The 9200-nt window shown below is 47.3% G+C and overlaps 1 non-coding gene and 1 pseudogene across 1 annotated transcript; one reads left to right on the forward strand and one right to left on the reverse strand.

Moving 5' to 3' along the window:
- Positions 1-937: 937 nt before the first annotated feature.
- On the reverse strand, positions 938-1044 carry LOC120365425 (U6 spliceosomal RNA). The gene has a single exon (XR_005580366.1). It is a non-coding gene; the product is annotated as a U6 spliceosomal RNA (small nuclear RNA).
- Positions 1045-5523: 4479 nt separating this feature from the next.
- Positions 5524-5906, forward strand: LOC101034991 (developmental pluripotency-associated 5 protein-like; annotated as a pseudogene).
- Positions 5907-9200: the final 3294 nt, after the last annotated feature.

Here is a 9200-nt window from a genome sequence, read left to right on the forward strand (position 1 = left end):
TTGAGTTCTCAATGACCATTTTTGGTAGATTTCCTTCTCTCCTATCTTGGTTTTTTTTTTTTTTTTTTTTTTTTTTTTGAGACGGAGTTTCGCTCTTGTTACCCAGGCTGGAGTGCAATGGCGCGATCTCGGCTCACCGCAACCTCCGCCTCCTGGGCTCAGGCAATTCTCCTGCCTCAGCCTCCTAAGTAGCTGGGATTACAGGCACACGCCACCATGCCCAGCTAATTTTTTGCACCTTTAGTAGAGACGGGGTTTCACCATGTTGACCAGGATGGTCTCGATCTCTCGACCTCGTGATCCACCCGCCTCGGCCTCCCAAAGTGCTGGGATTACAGGCTTGAGCCACCGCGCCCGGCCTATCTTGGTTTTAAGCTTTTTTTTTTGAGACAGAGTCTTACTCTTTTGCCCAGGCTGGAGTGCAATGGTGTGATCTTGGCTCACTGTAACTTCTACCTCTTGGGTTCAAATGATTCTCCTGCCTCAGCCACCTGAGTAGCTGGGATTACAGGTCCCCACCACCATGCCAGGCTAAATTTTGTATTTTTAGTAGAGATGGGGTGGGGGGCAAAAAAAAAAAATAGAGACGGCGTTTCACCATGTTGGTCAGGCTGGTCTCGAACTCCTGACCTTGTGATCCGCCCTCCTCAGCCTCCTAAAGTGCTGGGATTACAGGCCTGAGCTACAGTGCCTGGCCCTAAACTAACTTTTAAAAACTGATATTGTAAAGGTGGGGTCTTGTTATGTTGCCCAGGCTGGTCTCAAACTCCTAGGCTCAAGTGATCTTCCCAACTTGGCCACCCAAAGTGCTGGGATTACGAGCATGAGCCACTGCACCTGGCCTAGGCTAATTTTAGACCATTGTTCTTTTTTGTTTTTGTTTTTTTAATTTTTAAAATTTTTCTTTTAATTAAAAAAATATTTAAAATAATTATTTTAAAATATGGAACGCTTCATGAATTTGCGTGTCATTCTTGCACAGGGGCCATGCTAATCTTCTCTGTATCATTCCAATTTTAGTATATGTGCTGCTGAAGCCAGCACGAGACCATTGTTTCTGGATCCATCTACAGTAGAAGCTCTTTCTCTTTCAAGTTTCTGACTTCTTGATATGCTGTAACTATATGCAAATCTAAAGTGAACAGCTCAGAGTAAATACATAAATGCACAGATTTACGTATGTATCTGAGGCATAATTCTGACTAATCAATGACTTTTTGTTTCCTTTCTAATTCTTATTTTTTTTCTTTTGTTTATTTTTTGTTTTTTGGTTGTTTTTGTTTGTTATTTTTGTTTGTTGTTTCGTTTTGTTTTGTTTTGAGACAGTCTCACTCTGTCTCCCAGGCTGGAGTGCAGTGGTACAATCTCTGCTCGCTGCAACCTCTGCCTTTCAGGTTCCAGGGATTCTCCTGCCTCAGCTTCCCAAGTAGCTAGGATTACAGATGCCTCCCACCACATGTGGCTAATTTTTGTCTTTTTAGTAGCGACGGGGTTTCACCATGTTGGCCAGGCTGGTCTCAAACTCCTGACCTCAGGTGATCTGCCCGCCTCAGCCTCCCAACGTGCTGGGATTACAGGTGTGAGCCAACGCACCCGGGCCCTTTCCTAATTCTTGATCCTATCATGGAGAAAAGAAGTTGTCAGAAAGCTGAAAGCACCCAGTATTGTAGCTCACGCCTATAATCCCAGCACATTGGGAGTCCAAGGCGGGCAGACAAACTGAGGTCAGGAGTTGGAGACCAGCCTGGCTAATACAGTGAAACCCCCATCTCTACTAATAATACAAAAATTAGCAGGGCATGATGGCTGACACCTGTAATCCCAGCTACTCCCTGGGAGGCTGAGGCAGGAGAAGTGCTTGAACCTGGGAGGTGGAGGTTGCAGCCAGCTAGGATTGCGTGCTCCACTGCACTCCAGCCTGGGCAACAGAGCAAGACTCCATCTTAAAAAAACAAAAAAAGTTGAAAGCGCAATGATGTACTACTATACCTTGCTAATATATCTCTATTATACCTTTATGGAACACAGTAGGAACTTAATAAATTATTGTTGAATGGGATATTTTCCCTTTCTACTAAAAAAATCAGCCAGGATATTAGTCTGCCTCATCCAAGCTTATTTCTGAGCAAAAGTGTGAAGTCTGAAGCAGACCAGGCCTGCATGCTTGTTTCACAAAATCCTGCTCCTAACATTCCCTTCCCTTCCTCAAAACCTCTGTCCCTTTCTTGCATGGAGCCTCAGCCCATCATTCCCATGAAGAAAAGGGATAGGGTATTAATTAGATTATCCTTCCTTCTTAGAATGCAATTTGGAAGCCCCAGACATCTCTAGAGGCCACACAGAGGCATTTTAGGAAGGTGATGCTCAAAAGACGATAATAACTGGGCCAGGGGTGGTGGCTCACATCTGTAATCCCAGCACTTTGGAAGGCCAAAGTGGATGGATCCCTTGAGGTCAAGAGTTTGAGACCAGCCTGGCCAACATGGTGAAAGCCCATCTCTACCAAAAAGTACAAAAATTAGCTGGGCATGGTGGCACATGCCTGTAGTCCCAGCTACTTGGGAGGCTGAGGCAAAAGAATTGCTTGAACGGGAGGCAGAGGTTGTAGTTACCCGAGAGTATGCCACTGCACTTCAGCCTGGGTGACAGAGTGAGATCCTTAAAAAAAAAAAAAAAAAAAAAAAAAAAAAAGGTAATAATAACTAACTTTTGCACAGACTTGGAAATTCATAGAGCATTCCACATGCTAGTTTCACCTAATTAGCTCTTCCATCCTAAGATGGCATGGTGCGCATATGACAGGCCAGGTAGGGTTGAACTATTTTCCAGGATAAATTTTCTAGCCAGGACTTTTCTCGGTGTCTTCACGCATCTTAGCTGGAGGGAAGCCAGGATGGTGGGAGATGGCGGTGTTGGGGAGTCAGGGGGTTACCTCTTTCCACGGGGTAAAGACAGTTATCTTTGAGTGGGGAGAAAAAGCGAGGAGGAGGCAGAAGGCAGCAATCTCGGGGTCTGAGGTAAGACCTGAACTTCCTTATGAGAACAAGGTAATTAGCTGTAGGTTCTGGCGCATGCTGTTTGCCATCAGAGTACGCTGGGATTTGGGATCAGAAGACACGAGCTGGACTGGAGCTCTGGCAGCCTTAACTGTCTCAGCCTGGAAAAACTTAAACTCTCTGGGCTCGCTGTTAATTCCCTTGTCTGCAAAAGGAGAATGATAACAGCAACAATGTAACAACAACAAGAACACCACCACAAGGGCAGCAGCAACACCACCACCGCACAGCAATAATACTGGCGCTCCTTCCTCTTCCCAAGGTCAATATGAAGAACAACAGAGTGCATGCACATGGAAATGCCCTTACGACATAAACCACAGTATTCTGTCAGGTTGTCCTTGGTTTTCACTCATCCCACAGATATTAATTGAGCACTTACTATGCTCTGGGTCCTGAGTTAAACCCTGAGGATTCAATGAAGAAAGAAAAAGAAAGGTATCCTCAGTGCTTGTCCTCATGGGATCAACTGCTTCATTCCTTCACGATTCTCTGCTTTAGAACCACTAGGCTGTGGAGCAGGGTGGGTCACCTCTTTAGGCATCACTGTCATTAACTGTTGTCACTGTTGCTGTAAGAATTAAGTGACTTTGGCCAGGCTCAGTGGTTCACACCTGTAATCCCAGTACTTTGAGAGGTCCAGGTAGGCAGATCACCTGAGGTCAGGAGTTCAAGAAGAGCCTGGCCAACATGGCGAAACCCCATCTCTACTAAAAAAAAAAAAGAAAATCACAAAAATTAGCTGGATTTGGTGGTGGACGCCTGTCATCCCAGCTATTTGGGAGGCTGAGGCAGGAAGAATTGCTTGAATCCAGGAGGCAGAGGTTGCAGTGAGCCAAGATTGTGCCACTGTACTCCAGCCTGGGTGACAGAGCGAGACTCCAACTCAAAAAAAAAAAAAAGAATTAAGTGACTTAATTATATGAAACGTCACATGTGACATAGTGGCTGTCACAGAAGAGGCACTCAATGACTGTTAGCTTTTTCTCTAAAAGTGTCCTTCAAGATCACACCTCTCTCTCTGAAAAAGAAGACTTAGTCACTGACTAAAATACCTCCTCATGTTCAATGCAGGTGGCTAAGACGTTTCAAGGCTCTGCTGCTCCTGGAGCTCTGAGCTTCAAAGCATTCCATCCACCTTGGTCGTGAGCACGCCCTGTGCTTTGCTCTCCAAATAGACCTAGAGCTTCTGGAAGGTAGGGACTCACCCAGCCAGCCCGGCTCTCCTCCTGTGGTGGCCCCAGGAAGGGACCAGCAAGCTGTCTGCTCTCCAGTCAGTGAGAATGCACTCACAGCTCTGGTTCTGTGAACTTCCCTTCTGGCTTGCACTGAAGTGTGAAGTGCTCTGACAGCAAGGCCAGGAAGGGTCAGGAAGTGCCTCTGACACTTGCAGTTAAGGAAGGATAATTTAATCTTCTCAGGAACAGTCGCTACTCTATTTTCCCTGACAAAACCAGTCCAGGCGTGTCAAACCAGCCACAGGGACTGTGAACTGGACACCACTCTCTAGCTCCCTGCTCTCAGCTTGTAGGGCCCACCCCAACCCTAGGGAGTGTCTCACATAAGAACACAGTTCTCCAGGATGGTCACAACCTCCTGCCCTCCCGCCATGGTTCCAGGCCCAGATGGCTTCTCTGTGCTAGTTAGGAAAAGGTACTGCATGTTCTGGGCAGCTCACGCCCACATCAGGGCACAATCGACCTCATCGCTCAAGGTAGCCTTCCCAGCTCCTGCAGTGATGGTGGCCACTAGGTGCCATTGGTCAGGGCTACCCTGACCTTGATGATGGAGCCATGCTCAGTAGAGATATTACCCAAGCATATCTTTTTTTTTTTTTTTTTTTTTTTTTTTTTTTTTGAGACAGAGTGCAGTTACACGATCTCAGCTCACTCCAACCTCTGCCTCCCAGTTCAAGCGCTTCTCCTGCCTCAGCCTCCCGAGTCGCTGGGATTACAGGTGCCTACCATCACACCAGCTAATTTTTGTATTTTTAGGAGAGACGAGGTTTTCCCATATTGATCAGCCTGGTCTGGAACTCCTGACCTCAAGTGATCCAATCACCTCAGCCTCCCAAAGTGCTGGGATTTGCAGGCATGAGCCACTGTACCTGGCGTTTTATTTTATTTTATTTTTTTGAGATGGAGTCTCTCTCTGTCACCTAGGCTGGAGTGCAGTGGTGCAATATAGGCTCATTACAACCTCCACCTCCCAAGTTCAATTGATTCTCCTGCTTCAGCTTCCCGAGTAGCTGTGACTACAGGTGCATGCCACCAGGCCCAGTTAATTTTTGTATTTTTAATAGAGATGGGGTTTTACTATATTGGTCAGGTTGGTCTTGAACTCCTGACCTCGTGATCTGCCTGCTTCAACCTCTTAAAATGCTGGGATTACAGGCGTGAGCCACCGTGCCCGGCCTGGCCTTTTTTAAAAAAACAAAAAACAAAAAACAGGGTCTGCTGGCTTGTGCTGGAGCGTGGTTTTGCTTGTGAGGGTCTTAAGATGATAAAGCTCCCGGAACATAGAAATATCCCGCCGTGAGTGAAAGTTCCCGAAGACCTGAAAGATCCAGAGGTGTTCTAGGTCCAGATGAGGCTGCTGGAAGCCATCTTCAGCCAGGAAGGATGTTGAAACCCTTACATCGAGCAGGTGAGCAAGGCCATGCTCAAGCTAAAGGCTCTGGTGTCTCCAGACTTCACCAAGGTCATGGTTTACAGCTCCTAAATATATAAGCACCAGGCCAAGTGGATGCTCCAGTCCATGGCTGAGCAGCACTGCCAGCGCCAGGAATGAGGGATGCTCAAACCTGAGGAAGCCATGAATGCCCTCGAACCAGGCCCTTGGATGAAGTGAACCAGCTTCCAGCCAGGATGAAGGCCAGGATGGAGAGATTAGTTTGTGGCCAGAGCTGGAGTGATTTCTCCAGCTTGGTTTAAAATCTGTTCCAGCCTGACGCGTAGAGGGAAAATCATCTCTTTAGGGGCTTCTAAAGTCTTGTTGTGAATATCTCTTTGATGGTTGCCAATACGTTTTTTTTTCCCCCATTTTAAAAATTAACAAGTTTTTTTTTTGTGTGTGTGTTTTTCTTTTTTTGGTTTTTTTTGACACGGAGTTTCGCTCTTGTTACCCAGGCTGGAGTGCAATGGCGCGATCTCGGCTCACCGCAACCTCTGCCTCCTGGGTTCAGGCAATTCTCCTGCCTCAGCCTCCTGAGTAGCTGGGATTACAGGCATGCGCCACCATGCCCAGCTAGTTTTTTTTGTATTTTTAGTAGAGACGGGGTTTCGCCATGTTGACCAGGATGGTCTCGATCTCTTGACCTCGTGATCCACCCGCCTCGGCCTCCCAAAGTGCTGGGATTACAGGCTTGAGCCACCGCGCCCGGCCAAAAATTAACAAGTTTTAAATCAGTAGGTAAAGCAAACAAACAAACAAAAAACAGTTGTCTCACTGTCATCCAGCCTTGCCCTCTCAAACTGAAATGATTTTCCCACCTCAGCCTCCCCTGTAGCTGAGACTACATTTACACCACCATGCGTGGCTGAGTTTTAAAAATTTTTTTGTAGAGACGGGGTCTCCCTGTGTTGACCAGGCTAGTCTCCAACTCCGGGGCTCAAGCAATCTGCCCGCCTTGGCCTCCCGAGTTTCTGGGATTGCCAGCGTGAACCACTGTGCCTGGCTCCTTGTTCTTACTTCCTCTATGATTCAGTCTTCTTGCTATGGGAGCTGGGCCACAGGACAGCCTGGGAAATAGACACTTTCTGGCCTCAGAGTTGAATCTTCTCTCTGTCCTTGGCCTATTGTTCCAGAACCTGAGTGGTTTGTGACTCTCTGATTCCTTATGACAAATTCTCTGCTTGAAGGCTTTTGAACTCTCCATGTAGCTCCATGCAGGTAAAGGGCTCCATGCAGGTAAAGGAATCCCTCTGATAGACCTGAGTCCCAGGGGAACACAGCCTGGTTTCAAACTGGAGGGCCTGTAATACACAGTCATCCTCGGCCCAGGATGCTTTCTTCTTTTTTTTGAGACGGAGTTTCGCTCTTGTTACCCAGGCTGGAGTGCAATGGCACGATCTCGGCTCACCACAACCTCTGCATCCTGGGTTCAGGCAATTCTCCTGCCTCAGCCTCCTGAGTAGCTGGGATAACAGGCACACCCCACCATGCCCAGCTATTTTTTTGTATTTTTAGTAGAGACGGGGTTTCGCCATGTTTACCAGGATGATCTTGATCTCTTGACCTCATGATCCACCCGCCTCGGCCTCCTAAAGTGCTGGGATTACAAGCTTGAGCCACCGCGCCCGGCCTCAATTTTCTTATCTGTAAAATAGGAAGACAATTGTTTGTTCCTGATGGGTGTGTCATGAAAATTAAATAATATTTGCTTCAATAGGGCCCAGCACACACTAAGTGCTCTGCAAACAGTAGCTATCGATCATTAAACTTACTGGACACACGAAGAAGAAAACATCTTCAAAGACTGAATCCAAGGTTAGAAATCTGCTTAGGCAAGTCCAGGCTCGATGACTGTCTGTGGTGCAAGAGGGGCCTCAGTCTATATATTTAGTGTGTTTCAGGTTCCAAGTAAAACCTCACTGCCTGGGGTGGAATTTTGGTTTCAAAAGTCGAGAGAAAAATGCTCAGGGGTCAAGAGAGAAAAATGAGGAGGCTGGGGTTGGTGGTGGTCCTGTGGAGTGGAGACCTGGGTTTACGGGACCCACAGGGCACTGGGCAGACGCTGGAAAGCCTCAGAGCTTTATTTCTGTGGACAAAGCAACAAGCTGCAACCACTGTACTTAGTTGCACAGACAATGCAGTCTTTTTTTTTTTTTTTTTTTTTTTTGAGGTGGAATTTCCCTCTTGTCACCCAGGCTGGAGTGCAGTGGCATGATCTCGGCCCACTACAACCTCCACCTCGCATGCCTCAGCCTCCCAAATAGCTGAGATTACCAGCGCCCACCACCCTGCACAGCTAATTTTTTGTATTTTTGGTAGAGATGGGGTTTCACCATGTAGGCCAGGCTGGTCTCGAACTCCTGATCTCAGGTGATCTGCCCACCTCGGCCTCCCAAAGTGCTGGGATTACAGGGTGTAAGCCACCACACCCAGCAAAACTATAATAATCTTCAGGCACCCTATGATAGAAGATGAGGTGTTCACCCCTGAGTTAAATGAGTAGCCCTTGTCAGTATTAGATATCTACCTGTGTGAGGCCCATCAGAGACTGTAATTAAACAACTAATAATATAAACATAGTAATACATTATAGCTACAAGGAATGTTTATTTTTCAAAGCTCTTCAACAACTTTTGCCTCCAGAGTTCCAAATCCTCTCTGAAAAGTAATAAGGGCACTGGGCATGGTGGCTCACATCTGTCATCCCAGCACTTTGGGAGGCTAAGGAAGGCAGATCACTTGAGGTCAGACATTTGAGACCAGCCTGGCAGACATACAAAACCCTGTGCTACTAAAAAGTACAAAAATTAGCTGGGCTTGGTGGCGGGTGCCTGTAATTCCACCTACTAGGGAGGCTGAGGCAGGAGAATTGCTTGAACTTGGGAGGTGGAGGTTGTAGTGAGCCAAGATCGTGCTACTACACTGCAGCCTGGGTGACAGAGCCAGACTCCATCTCAAAAAAAAAGGGGGGGCGGTCCTGATATCATAAGCCAGCTGATGGTAAACAAAGCACAAAAACATGACTTTTTGCTTTTTAAACTACCTTTGGAGGATGATTCATTTATCCAGCCAGTATTTATTGAGCACCTACTAAGGCCAGGCACAGGCTAGGCCCCAGGTGTAGGTGCGAAGACAGAGACATGGCCCGAGGTCTCAGGGAGCTCTGAGTGTTGTGGGGTGGGGACACTACGCACACACAAATGAACCCATGTGGATATGCATGGCCCACCCGTGCTATAAGGGAAGAGAAGGCAAGAGCTCTGTATGCTCTCTGATTCTTTAAGTCCGTGATTTTACTCAAGCCCCCAAGCTACCTGATGGTCAGGATTCTTTCCAACCTGAGAATCCTGGAATTCTCACATGGCCCCTCCAAACAGCATGTGTGATGGTGCGGGCAGAGGTGGTTCTGAGGGGCTTTTTCTTCAGCCCCTCAGCTGCCCCTGCTGCAGGCTGGCCCTCTCAGAGCTGTGG

Source organism: Saimiri boliviensis, chromosome 10 (assembly GCF_048565385.1).
Source record: "Saimiri boliviensis isolate mSaiBol1 chromosome 10, mSaiBol1.pri, whole genome shotgun sequence".
Taxonomy (NCBI): domain Eukaryota; kingdom Metazoa; phylum Chordata; class Mammalia; order Primates; family Cebidae; genus Saimiri; species Saimiri boliviensis.